The sequence below is a fragment of the Sus scrofa genome, chromosome 10 (genome assembly GCF_054392235.1).
Source record: "Sus scrofa isolate SSC_HxYL_T2T_F1_AM1 chromosome 10, Sscrofa_HxYL_maternal_Yorkshire_Landrace_v2.0, whole genome shotgun sequence".
NCBI lineage: Eukaryota > Metazoa > Chordata > Mammalia > Artiodactyla > Suidae > Sus > Sus scrofa.
Genome location: NC_139392.1, coordinates 95,303,326 through 95,317,580, shown reverse-complemented (window position 1 = coordinate 95,317,580; position 14,255 = coordinate 95,303,326). Strand labels below are relative to the sequence as shown.

Sequence of the window (14,255 nt, the reverse complement as noted above, 5' to 3'; positions counted from 1 at the left end):
TTATCTTGAGCTATAAGCTCATGATTTCAAAGAATAAAAACTGAGTTAACAGATTAAAAACCTCCAAAATGATAATCAAACACACTCAACATGCTAAACTTGAAAAGGGCAGTAAGCCAAGAGTGTCCATGCCCGAAAATTATGAAACTTCTGGTCACTTAGAATCCCAAGACACTCTTCTGTAGGAAAACATCTCATTCCTAACTGCAGCCCCGCCAGGTCACAAGAGTTTCAAGGTGCCTGAGCCTGGAGAGGCTTCTGCAGTTTTACTCTGTGGTCCTGTTCTCTGCTTCCGGCCCTCTCATGATCAGTTTAACTCTCCTGCACTGAACCCTGGAAAATAACGATTTCAGCACAAGAAAGGAAAACTCATTAACGCACACAAAGAAATGGGGAGAGCTATGAAAAACCAAGGGACAGCAGCTGCTTCACTGACTATGCCCTCAGGTCCTCACTGACCGCCCATCCCCCCACACACACACACACTTGAGGTGTGAAGAAGCAGATATGCTGATTCATAGTCACTCACGTGTGCAACGGTCTGTCGTCCAAGTGACCCGCTAAAGGGACACTGCAGACAGCACCTGTCTGACGGCCAGGACCTTACAGCGATGCCAGGGAAAGTTTTATCCAAGAGGATTTTCACACTGAGCTTCTGCACTAAATGACGACCTCCTATTGTTGGAAATTTTCTTCCCTCCTAAAAATACAAGTCAAAAGAAAATGCTTTTCTTCTAAATGCCCAGATTTTTAAGAGGCAACTGTCTCCACAGGGACGTCAAGTCTGCTTTTAAAGGCTCCTGGCAGTCCCTGACCATGGGAGGGGTGACAGGCCAGGCACAAGGGATTACGGGACAGACTAAAAGCAGCATGGCTAGGTACAGACACACAGTTAACCCTTAACAACGCAGGCTCGAACTGCATGTGTCCACTTACACATGGACTTTCCAACACACCCGCACTACGGCACCACACGATCCGAGGCTGGCCGAGTCCACGGACATAGAGCCACAGACACAGAGGACCAGCTATGAGTTAAACTCTGATTTTCAACGGCACACAGGACTGGTGCCCCAAATACTGTGCTGTTCAAGGGTCAACTGTATATGGCAAGGCAGAAATCAGACAGACGTTAAACTCCCAACAATGAAATACAGAGAAGTATGTAATCAAAAAAGAGAAGTAATGTTCAGAAAGCATAGTCTTTGAAGAACAGGTTTTCAAGGACTTGATTATTTCAGGCAAAACAATCAGAAAAGAGAATGTTTAACATGTTCAGAGACAACATTCGTGGAGGAGAGCTGTAAATCTATGTCCATTCGGTCACTATGTTTTTATCCCCATGTTTTTGAGCTCTGACAATAAAACAAAGCTTTTTGAAATGTGAAAACAAAATGTTCTCATTTTTCAGGGATGTTTCTAAAAAAGGAATCTGTTAATTAGTTTGCCTTAATAAAAGCTGAAATAAATATACTTTAAACAAGTGACAAATGCTAGCAGATTTAAGGCATGTTTTAAAGTATTTTTTAAAAGCACTTGGTTATGCGTAGCACAGATGAAAGGGGTTCAAGCAAGCGATTATTCCTCTGGACCGGGGCTTGGACGGCTGCACGGGGACAAACACAAGCGTGAGCCAGAGGGCTGCTGCCCGGGGCCCAGTCACACCCAACCGTGCGTCCATTCTTCCCCTTCCACTCGACTGTCCACACAGCAGCAGGACTGCTGAAAAAGGCAATTCTGGGCATGTGCTTCCCCTGCTTAAAACCCTCTGACTGACTCCCACTGCTCTCAGGGTACAGAGCACCCTTCCGGCCCGGGCCCGGAGGTCCAGATCCTGCAGGATCCAGCTGCCGCCTCACCCAGCAGCCCCTCCCCTTACTCAGCGACGCCAAATGAGCCCTGGTCTCTGCACCTTACCCTGTGCCCAGAAGGCTCTCTCCCCGTCCCGCCCTTCTTAGGGACGCCTCCTGAGCCCTCCTGACCTGTCTCCCTGCCTCAGTGGACAGAAAGCTCCAAAGAGGAGGGCAAGTTATTCCTTTTGTTCACCAAATAACCCTGGGACTTACTCATCAATTATTTAGTGCATACTGTGTTCTTCGATCTGGGTTCATATCAATGAACAAGAGTCAGAAACCTTCAATTTCAGAGAGTTACATTCACCTCTGAGATGACACAAGACACATACTATATGGATACCGCATGGCATGTTATAATGTAGTAACAAGAACTACAACAAAAACATAGCAAGAAGACAGGGGTGTCTGCCATACTACACACTACAGTAAGCTGTCCTAATGGGACTGCTTGACTGTGCCGGGTGGAGAGCTCTCAGCAAGTTGCATGCACAGAGGCTTCAAGAAGCCAAACGCCAGTCTACTTTAAATAAAACTCTTTTTTTTTTTGGTTTTTGCTTTTTAGGGCCACACCAGCGGCATATGGAAGTTCCCAGGCTAGAGGTCAAATCAGAGCTCCAGCTGTGGGCCTACACCACAACCATGGCAACTGGGGATCTGAGGGACCTACACCAGAGCTCCCGGCAACATCGGATCCTTAACCCACTGAGTGAGGCCAGGGATCAAAGCCGCATCCTCATGCATACTAGTTAGGTTGTTAATGCTGAGCCACAACAGAAACCCCACAACAACTCACTTTCTTAATTCCTTCTAGATCACAAGTCTTAGAGAAAAATTCTGGTATCACTCATCTTTGTATTGAGCGTGCCTGACTGACCAAAACACCTGCTCAGAGAAGGCATCAATGAGGGTCTCTTTCCTCCCAGCGGCCCGGATCCGCACCAGGTCACACGGCAATATTTAATAGGGAATTTTAAAAAAAGGAAAAATACACTGAAGTTTGAAAATACATTTTTGCTATTATAATTGCTTTGGTTTTGGCTAATAGAATTTGTCTCTTCCTGGTTTTTTGGCTGCACTTGCAGCATGCAGCAATTCAGAGGCCAGGGATTGAAACCGAGCCACAGCAGTGACAAATGCTGGGTCTTTAACCCACTGAGCCACCAGGAAATTCCAAAATTGTCTTAATCTTAAAGCAAAATAAAGAAATATTTATTGTTACAAAGGGGACACATTTTAAAAACCTGAAAAAGAATCTGTCAGCTAGAGGTCATACAGTTAAGTAACTTCATCTAAAACACTGCGTGCACTAGGCGTAGCTATCAACTCAGTTAACATTTTGTAAATATAATTGCATGCATTTTCTACGGCATTCTTTCTGAGTAAAGATTTTCACGTCTGTTTATGAAAGCAAGGAAATAATTTCTCTAAAACTGAGGTGGGAGGTGTCTTATCCCTCTGGCCCTGGGTGGGGCACAGAGTTTAAGGACATAAAAGGGTCTTGCCCACAAGGAGCTTTTGTTAATTACTCAGTGCAAAGTCCAGGATGCTACGGAAACAGAGGAGCATTCAGCAGGACTTCCTGAAATACCTTAATGGGGATTGGTTAAGCAGCAAAGCCTGGGGGGGGGGGGGAAGAGGACCTTCGATTTTAGGCAAAGACACTAGAGGGCAAAGGCAACACCACAGGTTTAGGGGACAAGCTGTGGTCAGCACAGGCCAACCAATAGAGCTCCAGCCCCCCTGCCCCCACCCCACCTCAGCAAAGGAGAAGGCAGAGATGGCAAAGTCCCTGGTCACTTCTTAGGCAGGGGACAGTCACTGAGGAGTTTTTAAAAGGGGCCTAACAATCAGGATATACCTTTATAGCAAGTTCTGGTTGTAGAATGACAAAAATGGTGTAAACAATATTTTTATCACACAAATACCACCTAATTTATCATTTTTAAGCCAAACCCTCCGCATATCAGATTTCATAAAGAATATTTTCAGTGGGGGCTGTCTTGTCTCAGTGATTATCAAATTTAAGTTGAGTATGAAATGTTCTCCATATCACAGAATGCACTCCATGGCCCAGGTCTCGCCATAGGGAAGAAGGGCTGACACTGAAGAGGGAACTTGACTATGGCTGATGCGGCATCACTCACTGCAGCCCTTCATGATTACAGAGGAATCAGGACAGCTTCACCAGACAGAAAAACGATGAGAAAGTTAACAAAGGCCCTGAAGGGACAAAAGGTATGGGGATTTGGGGACCAGAAGGGAAGGAAACATAAGCAGAGTTAAGAATTTTGCCCAATCATATGAAAGCCACTGACACATGGGAAATACAAAATGTTATACAGGAGTTTCCACTGTGGTGCACTGGGTTGGCAATGTCTTAGGAGCACTGGGATGGTTTGATCCCTGGCCCAACAAAGTGGGTTAAGGATTTGGCATTGCTGCAACTGTGGCTTGGATCTGATCCCTGGGCTAGGATCTGACCCCTGGCCTGGGATCTCCATATGCCACAGGGTGACCAAAAAAAAATTTTTTTTTAATAAAAATAAAACAAAGCATTAAAACATCAGGACAAAAACATTTCTGTGCTGGAATTATTATCCTCCTTTTAGTAAGAGAACCTAATGGTTATCTAACTTACAACTTCCTATTCTAATAAAGAAATTCATTTTCTAATCAAGATAACTCCAGGAGCAGAGTAGCTCCAAAGATATCAATCAACAAGTGCAACAATTAGGAGCAAAAATTTCAAACTGAACTAAACTAAATTAAAATCAGGTCTGTTTAGTTTAATCCTCTCAGAAGGCAGTGCCTCATTTACCATGTACTCTAAAAATTAGCCCTATAGAAAAAGAACTCTTCACAGGAATAAAGTTTCACAAAAGAGCATAAGCAACAAAACTGCAGCAGTGTCATAAACATAACTTTGGTGTTTTTCTTGTCTCCTTTAGGAAAAGGCTGAGTCAAAGGTCTCCTGGGAAGAATTATAAGAATATATGTGACTTCTTGCATTTACCAATTTGACAAGAAAATCCTTAAATATGAGAGAACTCTGCAAAACAAGCATGTGTCATGAAAGCATATGTGAAACTTGTGCCTTTAACACCAGGACAATAACAAATGGAATTTAAAGTAACATATCTGCAGAGCTTTTTGCAATCTCAAGGTACCATCATTAAGATAACACAATTACTAAAATTAGAAGACAAACTATAATCCTAGTTATCACCATGAAAAGTATGAACTCCACTAGGACACTCTGAAACAACACTGAAAGCAGCTTGTCAGCCACTTCTTGGTTGGTTACATAAACCACAGCTCTATCACTACAAAAACTTGTAACACTATTGCAAATCTATGTAGAGTAAGTGGGGCTACTTGAAGGCACTGTTTATTGTTACTATCATTAAAAACCTGATGTTCCCACCTTGCACTTAAGTATTTTAGAATTATTTTATTACATGTGAAGACCACTTCATAAAAATGAGTGACTAACTCAATTATTTCTTTCCACATAACTTAAATATGTATTTGTCAGAGTTCTCTTGTGGATCAGTGGGTTAAGGGTCACCGCTGCAGTGGGGGTTCAATCCTAGGCCTGGGAACTTCCTCATGCCATGGGTGTGGCCAAAAAAGAAAAAAAATATATCATTTGTCAAAATCCATGCTTATCTGTGAAAACCATATTAATAGCAATATAGTCACCACATCTCAATTTCTTTAAAGTGCAATCCCTAGGAACATTAAACAAAATCCAAATTTTCCCTAAATATGCTGCCATTTCAGTTACTTTTCCACAAAGCACAATAAAATGAATGCCAGAAAACTTATGTATTCGTGTATACTCATCTATTTTCTCTTTGGCTCCTACTCAAACATAGTATAACTGCTTTCTCCAAACATATAGTCTGTCCTCAGAACCTGCTTTCTCTACCCAGATACATGTGAGAGGAAAAAAAAAAAATTTGTTAGTAAAATTGACAGTAACCAGAAAAAAAAAAAAATTTGACAGTAACCAAAATAATACTGAAAACAGTTAATAAGGTAAAAATTTTTCAAAATTCTGAATAAGAAACTTAGTAATAAAAAAAAAAAAAAGTAAAAACAACCAACATAACAAGTTACAACAGCCCCATGAGGCTATTACCCCCTTTTATGGGACTGACATGCTACCTACCTTGCTAAGGAGGCAATGTACCCACCCCCCTTAGAGATGAAAAAAGTGAAGCACCAAGAGGGGAATTTCTAATCAATAAGAAGCCTGGCCATTCTTTCATCATAAAAACTCAGCTTTTCAAAATACAGGATGAAATTTATTTCTCACTAAATGCAAGTTTCAAAGGGAAGTACACAAATCAAACTTATAACTGAATAATAAATTTGCTAATCTGACGCCGTTCAGAAAATATTCCACCTTAGCAACTCAAGCAAACTCCTGTCAAGAGATTTCCCATACCCTGATTATAAGACTGTCTTTCCGAATGTTAAGTACAGAGAAAAGCTGACAAGGCACAACGACTTCAGCTTCTGTAAATTACCCTGACGATACATTAGAAGGAGCCGGGCAGGTGGGGAAGTACGAAAATCGCTCAGGGCACATATTATCCAGTCACCGCAGAAGAGGACATCGCTCCCCCCCCCCCCAAAAGTGGTCTTTGCAGACTACAACTGAGCACCTATTTCAAAAGCATTTTAAACACTTAACACGAAACAAGAAATACGTAACAAACAATATATTAAATACCATAAAAGAAAAACTTTCAAGAGAAAAATAACCTGTATCCTTACAACACCGGTCTTCAAGTTGACACTACCTTTTTGAGAAACCCTCACACAAACTAATTTCCCTGCAGTCAGGGAAATTTTCCCGTTCCTTCAGTTACCCAAAACTTCCAATTTCCACTTAACATTTAGGGCAAGTTACAGTGCAGCCAAGGAGAGGGGGCTCAACGCATAGGATAGCTACCCAACAGATAATCTTCTCAAGTTTCATCTAAGCCCAAATTAAAGACCGTTTTACGTAGAAATGAGGGGGAAAGCAAGATGACCTGAAGGGAGAGTTGCAATACAAAATTACAGTGAAGTCTGAACAAGTCTCAGTTTTTTCGTTCTGATTGGACACGACTGAGAAGCAGGTGGTAAGAAATTCCTGACCTGCCTCTTTCTCGAGCCCAGGGCCCCTTTAGCATTTTTCCCTAATTGTCTCAGAATCTGCCTCTGCTCAAACCTCGCAGAGGAGAGCGCGAGCTTCCCAAGCACAACCGGAGCAACAGGATCGCACTTCCTGGTCCGAGCAGCCCGGGCCCTCCCCGCCCGGCCGGCCGCGGTCCCGGGCCCGGGCGGAGGGCAGGGCGAGGCCGCCGCAGTGCGGGCCGGACGGCGGCGCTGCCCGGACCCGGCCCGGGCCCGGCCTCCCAGACTTCGGCCCGGCCTGCCCCGGCCCTACCCGTCGCCCCGGCCCCGGCCCGCACGCAGGCCCCCCTGCCCGCGCCCCGGCCCGGCCGCGTCAGCCCGGCCCTGCCCGGCCGCGTCCTCCGGGAAGATGGCGGCCCGTGACAGGCGGGCGCGGCGCGGGTCCGAGGCGGCGGCCGGGCGCGGCGGGAGAGGAGCGGAGAGGCCCGCCCGCCGCCGCGCTCACCTGTCAGCGCCGCCGCCGCCCGGCCGCCGACCGCCGCAGCCCCGGTGCCCGGCGACCGCGCCACACGCGGACGGGCCGTGAGGGAGGGGCGGAAGCAGGGGCGCGGCCGGCCCGGACGAGCGGCGGGGGGCGGCGCGGCGCGGGCTGGCGGCGGGGCAGCGGCGGCTCCTTCCCGTTTCGGGCCGAAAATGTCTCAACCTCGCGACTCCAGCGCCCCAACGCTCCTTCCCGTTCGCATGAGAACACACAGCTCCCGCTTCCGGGACTCGGCGGAAGTCCCGCCCGGCGCGCTCGCGCGCCCGCGCGCTCGCGCACTCACCGCCCAGCCCGCCGATTGGCTCTCTGAGCCGGGGAGAGCGCTACGTCATGGCAACAGGGCGCCTCGATTGGCCTAGCGCTTCGCCGGACCCGCCCTCTCATCCTGGACTCTCCGCGCGAGTGCCCCTCCCGGCGGTGCCTGTGATTGGTGCGGGCGCGCACGCCGCCACGCCCCGCCCTGCGCACGCAGCCCCCGCACCACCCCTCGCACGCTGTCCGCGCCCCACCCCGGCGCGACCGGAGGAGGCTGCGCGGTCGCTGAGGGCTGCGACTCCTGCCACCCTCACCTGGGACCACAACTTTCTTCCCCTTCGTCTGGGGACCGCGACCCCTACCCCTTCGCCCTGGACTTCCACCCCCACTCCGTCTTTGCCCGGGACCCCGGCCCCGCCCCCCTCGCCCCGGGTCCCCGCCCTATCTGGCGGTCCGCTTGGTGGGGTCGGGAGAGCCGCTCGAGCGCGCTCGCAAGAAGGGAGAAGGCGGTGTCGCCTGTCAGTGGAGCGGATGCCCTGGGTTGCTGTCGACCAGCAACAGTCTCTGGATTTGAAGGGAAATGCTGAAGACTCAGGACGTCTTCCCAAACACGAGCATGTGCCACCCATCCCAACCCATTCTTGGCGGGGGCGGGGGGAGATTAGAGTAAATTACGGTCACCTCCTGTAAGCTTGCTGCCTGACTTCCTGTATCCCTGCTCCGGTTGGTTGTTGATTATAGACGTACGTACGAACTGGAAAGGCTTCTCTCTCTGGGACACTGTCCAGTTTTCTGCGTGCACCTGTGTTTCTTACCTGTTCCTTTCGAGGTATCCAAATGCCGACAGGACTGCGCTTCGGACTTAGACGTCTTGACTGGGAAGATCATATATTGCCATCTGTGTTCGGCGCCTTCTGCTTTGGCCTACGTTGTCACATACTCGCTCTGAGAAACTTGCATGTTCAAAATGCTATTCACAGCAATGTCTTTGAAGATAATCACGTAAGACTGAGGTTTCCTCTGATGTTGAAAGCACATACACGTTTCAGGGGGAAAGTCATATTGTAGAGTTCGCTTTCCCAGAAAACCTCTTGGGTGTAGTGTGACCCTTCTCAGCTGCCTCCAGTTTGAACCTCTCGGCCTGAGGTGTCTACCCTTGGCCCAGAGAATAGTCCAGAGGCCCAGCGATGTGGTCCACCTTTGAAAGACCGTGAAGTCTCCAAAGCTGGTAAGTTAGACTCCTGTCTTTTTTGCTGTCTACGTCCACGCAGACATTTTGATACACAGATAAGTGCCTGTATTACAAAAGGGACTAAATGCTATGAGAATACTTAATATTGAAGTGGCGTTTCTACTTTCTATTTTTGCTTGGATTCTTCCTAAACAATCAAAACTGGCTTTTTGTTCCCCTGTGATTTTCTTTTTTTAACCTGTATTTCAAAAGAAACACCATTTTCACTTTGAGATGTGAGGTTATAATAAAATGAACTTTCATGACATTTCTACTTAGAGAAGATTGATTTTTAAAAAACCACTTCCGGTGTTCCCATCATGGCTCAGTGGTTAACGACCCAGCTAGTAGCCCTGATGTTGTGGGTTCGATCCCTGGCCTCACTCAGTGGGTTAAGGATCCAGCGTTGCCATGAGCTGGGATGCAGGTCACAGACTCAGCTCAGATCCCACATTGCTGTGGCTGTGATATAGGCAGGCAGCTGCAGCTCTGATTCGACCCCTAGCCTGGAACATTCTCATGCCACGGGTGCAGCCCTAAAAATACAAAAGACAACAAAAACCACTTCCTAGGTCAAGCCATTACGCATGCAACCTGTCCTATCTAAAAGCTCTTTCCTTCTCCCGCTTGCCTTGGTTTTGCCCCCTGTTACTCCTCTCCCAGTTTGTTTTAGTAGCATCACAGCTGGTCTCTGCCTCCCCACCACTCACCTGGCTGGCAGACATTTCCTTTAAAAGCTTCCTCACCATCCTACTCTTAGTCGAGACTTGTGGGTTGCCCCAGAAGGTGAAGTCCAAGTTGTCTTTCATGGCCTAGAAGGCCTTTCACATCTTCCTGGCCTCAGGCTGGCCACCCTAGTCTCCCCGTCACATTCTTGTAATAAGTGTCTTTGGGGTGTGTTTTGTTTTTGTTTTTGCTTTTTAGTGCTGCACTTGCGGCATATGGAGGTGCCCAGGCTAGGGGTCGCATCGAAGCCACAGCTGCTGGCCTCCACCACAGCCACAGAAACACCAGATCCGAGCTGCATCTGCAACCTACACCAACGCCAGATCCTTAACCCGCTGAGCGGGGCTGGGGATCCAACCTAAGTCCTCATGGATACTGGTTGAGTTCGTTACCACTGAGCCCCAGTGGGAACTCCCGTACCAAGCATCTTTGAAGACCTGGGGTGGCCACTGGGTGTAGAGGTGAATAACTCTCCACCCCTCCGCTGTGCTGAAAGGCCCTCGAGCTGGCAGTCGCTGGAGTCTGCGAGGCCCTGTTGCTAAACAGTGCGGTGAGGCGCGCTGCTCCCAGATGTTTGCTGGGCAGGAAGTTGCGGGTGGAGCGTCCTCTGGTGCCTGAGCACGGGGTCCTTCCTTCTGCCAGTGTCCTTCCTCCGCTTCCCCTTCGCTGCAGTCCGGCCTGTTTTTCGAGTTCCGGCTCAGTGTCAGCCATGCCTACCTTTTCCCTTCAGACCCTGTTTCCCTCCGCGTCCTTGTAGCGCTGTGTGCACAGATCTGCTTCCCTCGCAGAACTGCCAGCCTGGCCCTGGGCGAGACGAGGACGCACATCCAGCTCCGTGTGCGCACACGCGCGTGGGGGCGGGGTCCAGATGCGAAGAACCTCCGTAAAAATGTCTGTTAGCAAGTTCCCGTCGTGGCGCCGTGGGTAACGCATCCGACTGGGAGCCGAGAGATTGCGGCTTCAATCCCTGGCCTCGCTCCGTGGGTTAAGAATCCGCGTTGCGGTGACCTGTGGTGTAGGTCACAGACATGGCTCGGATCTGGCGTGGCTGTGGCGTAGGCCGGTGGGTACAGGTCGGATTAGACCCCTAGACCCCTAGCCTGGGAACCTCCACCTGCCGCGGGTGTGGCCCTAGTAAATACAGAAAAGACAAAAAAAAAAAAAAAATCTGTTGGATTAACCAATGAAAAAAGCAAGACATTTTTCTCTTAAAGACCTGAATTTCATCTAGTATCTGAGAACATTATTTTCTTTTATCCTCCCAGCATTTCTTTGAAAAATAAACACTTTTTCTCCGCTGTGTATGTCATCACTGAAAACGACCTTACCTGTGTGTCAGCAAGCTCATTTGTGGCTTAACCCCCTGGCTCAACCTTGATTCCTAAAGATTTAGAATGATTCATTGACCCGTTAATTAAACAAACACCAGCCCCTGCTCTGCCGCAGGCAGTGTGTTCAGTGCTGGAGCGGTGGCATGAAGCAGCACATACATAAGACAGGTGAACAGACCGTCAAGCGTCAAGAGGGGTGGGGGATCACCGCGGGGTGTGCACGGGGCGCCCTGGCAGCAAGCACGGGGAGGGGCTGACACCAGCTTGGGAAGGAATCAAAGAAGGAGATAATTAAGCCGAGCCAGAGAGGAGAGTGGAGGGGCAGCCAGCACACCTGCGTGGGGCGGGGGAGGCCAGTCTGGTCAGAGAGGAGAAGAGCTCAGACATGGCAGAGCCCAGCAGCAAGCTGGTAAGGCGAGTGGGTGGGTAGGAGGGTCCAGGGCCCTGTAAGCGCTTCAGGTGTTTGGGTCTGGTGGTCAAGACTTTTGTTTGGAGGCAAGAGGGTGCTCATAACAGGTTTTACGTTCATAAGGGACGCCTGGCCCCATGAGCCATCTAAACAGAAGTGCAGTCAGGAACGAAGTTAGTCAAATGAGACGGGGACGTCAAAGTGAAAATGATAGTAATACACTAGAAAACGCTGAAAAAGACAAAGACTGCCTGAGTTCTTATTTTAAAATATAAGTAAACGGGTAAGTAAAAAAATACAAAAGATGAGGAAGGAAAAGGGAAACCTTTCTTTACAGGACAACGCTGACTAATCAATGGAGAAGGAATCATGTTAAAATTACCGTGCTGCAACTATCAGCATTTGTTCCAGCAAGAATCATCAATGAGTGCCAAAAAGCCTTTTGGTAAAAGTTATTGAGTAACAGGTTGTGGAAGCCATTTCACAGGTTTGGGGGTTTTTGTTTTGTTTTGTTTTTGCTTTTGTTTTTTGTCTTTCTAGGGCTACACCCTCGGCATATGGAAGTTCCCGGGCTAGGGGTGGAATCAGAGCTAAAGCTGCCGGCCTACAGCGCAGCCACAGCAACGCCAGATCCTTAACCCCCTGTGCGAGGCCAGGGATCAAGCCCGCATCCTCGTGGATGCTAGCGGCTCATAATCTGCTGAGCCACCACAGGACTGCCCAACATTTTATTATAATTTCAAAGAGGGAAAGGGTGTTCTAACAGTGGATAGATATGGGGGCCCCGTCCTAACCGAGGGCTGAGAGCAGGCCTCCGCAGTAGTGGTGGCCTGCTGACGTCACCTGATGTCAGCTATGTCATTTTTCGGCCCAAAGTCCGCAAACCCACCGCGAGGCGTCATCACACACTCAGATGGAGACGTTTTACAAAACGCCGGGCCCTCACTCTCCAAAAAGATCGAGGCTGTGGAAGGCAGTAAAAGACCGAGGAACTTTTCCTGATTTAAGGCCGCACAGGAGCCGTGACCGCTAAGTGCAATGTGAGCCAAGAGTAGATCCTTGACCAAAGTAAATTTTGCTGTAAGGGATGTGATTAAAATTTCAGTATGGAGTCTCTTCCAGTCTTATAATCAAGATTAAGTTTCCCGAGTTGGATTAGTTTTAAATTGTTCTATGGCTCTGGAAGAGAATGTCTTTGACCTTAAAAGATAAAAACTGGGGCAGTCCCATTATGGCTCAGCGGAAACAAATCTGACTAGTATCCATGAGGATGCAGGTTTGATCCCTGGCCTCGCTCAGGGGGTTAAGGATCTGATGTTGCTGTGGCAGTGGTGTAGGCCAGCAGCTACAGCTTCCTAGCCTGGGAACCTTCGTATATGCCACGGTGCCACCCTAAAAAGACAAAAATTTTTTAAAAAAGAGAAAAACTGAAGTGTTTAGAGGTGAAGGATCAGGAGATGTGCAAGTTACTCAGATAGATGACGAAATCCACAGACACATGTTCGCTCAGGAAGAGAATATGGCAGAACCTTAGTTGAAAATCGAGAGACAGGGAGTTTGCAACCTGCCTGTGAACGAGCAGGCCTGGAGTGGAGCGTTATCTTCTAGAGATTGTACTGACATACGATGAACAGTGTGATGCTACATCTCGCTTTGGATTCAAAACCGTCTGAAGCGGGGTGGTCGGTAGGAATACGTCAGAAATGATGGGACAAGCGGGTGTGTTGAAAGTTGTTGAAGTTGGGGGATGGTATGATGATACCGGAGGGCTCATGAAACTCTTCTCTCTGCTTTGGCGTATGCTTTAAATTCCTCGTGATGATAAAAATATAGCAATGAAATGGAGAGTTTCAGTTCATCCCAGATAGTCCATGAATGGGTATTACTCAAAAAGCACTCACAGGGAGTTCCCATTGTAACTCAGCAGTAGCGAACCCACCTAGCATCCATGAGGTGGGGTTCAGGCCCTGGCCTCACTCACCGGGTTAAGCATCTGGCATTGCTGTGGAGCTGTGGTGTAGGTCACAGATGCAGCTCGGATCCCGTCTTGCTGCAGTTGTGGGGTAGACCGGCAGCTGGAACCCCCTATTCAACCTCCATATGCCGCAGGGGCAGCCCTTAAAAAAAAAACAAAAACCAACAGTCACAGAAAAGGACTCCATTTCCCAGGATACCCCACAACCTTCCTGCTGGAGGAGCAAAGGGGCCTGGGCAGAACCTGTAGATCTCAAAGTGGAAGGCCTGGGAGGGTGGGGAGAGCTGTGCTGGCAGGTGCCAGCCCCGGGGAGATGCAGGGTTGCATGAATATGGAGTTTCGGAAAGAGGAACTGTATCTAGAGGGCGTTTCTGAGAAATGTATACTCTGCTTTGTAACACCCTAGCACCAGTTCCTGGTAAAGCCCTGGACCCATCCTTCCAGGCTGCTGTGTTTGGATTGTGTTTCTTCTGAAAGGGAGTCTATTCAGGGCCCATGTGCTGCCTGGAGTGGCAGCTCAACTCCATCCGACTTCTGGCAGGTACCTGCTGCGATAGTTGACCCACGTGGCACCTCTCTCTGTGCACTTAGGCAAAGGGGTTACCCTGGGCCTGAGAAAAAGTTGCATTTTGCCTGGTTGCTGCCTGCTCTTGGCTCTCCTAGAGACAAGGATGAGTCAGAGACATTTTGGAGAGCCGTCCCAGTCTGGCTGTTTCAGGCAGAGAACCAGACTTCATAAGCATGTGTTTGTGTTAGATTGAGAAAAAGTTAGCTTCCTGGAGAGCTGGCAAAGTGCCCGAC

At 48.5% G+C, this 14,255-nt stretch overlaps 1 protein-coding gene and 1 long non-coding RNA gene across 7 annotated transcripts in view; one reads left to right on the top strand and one right to left on the bottom strand.

Annotated features, from left to right (window-relative positions):
* Positions 1 to 7,769, bottom strand: part of LARP4B (La ribonucleoprotein 4B) — an 86,348-nt gene extending 78,579 nt beyond the window's left edge. For 2 of the 4 annotated variants that reach the window (XM_084978791.1, XM_084978790.1), the window contains exon 1: positions 7,492 to 7,769. The gene's annotated coding sequence lies outside the window, so the exon portion shown is untranslated. Of the gene's footprint in view, positions 1 to 529; positions 695 to 7,491 lie in introns of those variants that run through there. The other 2 variants (NM_001435421.1, XM_084978789.1) reach the window with 2 other exon arrangements.
* A 280-nt stretch (positions 7,770 to 8,049) lies between these two features.
* The window catches only part of LOC106505221 (uncharacterized), a 42,761-nt gene continuing 36,555 nt past the window's right edge, over positions 8,050 to 14,255 (top strand). For all 3 annotated transcript variants that reach the window (XR_014818190.1, XR_001299412.3, XR_014818191.1), the window contains exon 1: positions 8,050 to 9,010. This is a non-coding gene — a long non-coding RNA (uncharacterized LOC106505221). The remainder of the gene's footprint in view (positions 9,011 to 14,255) is intronic.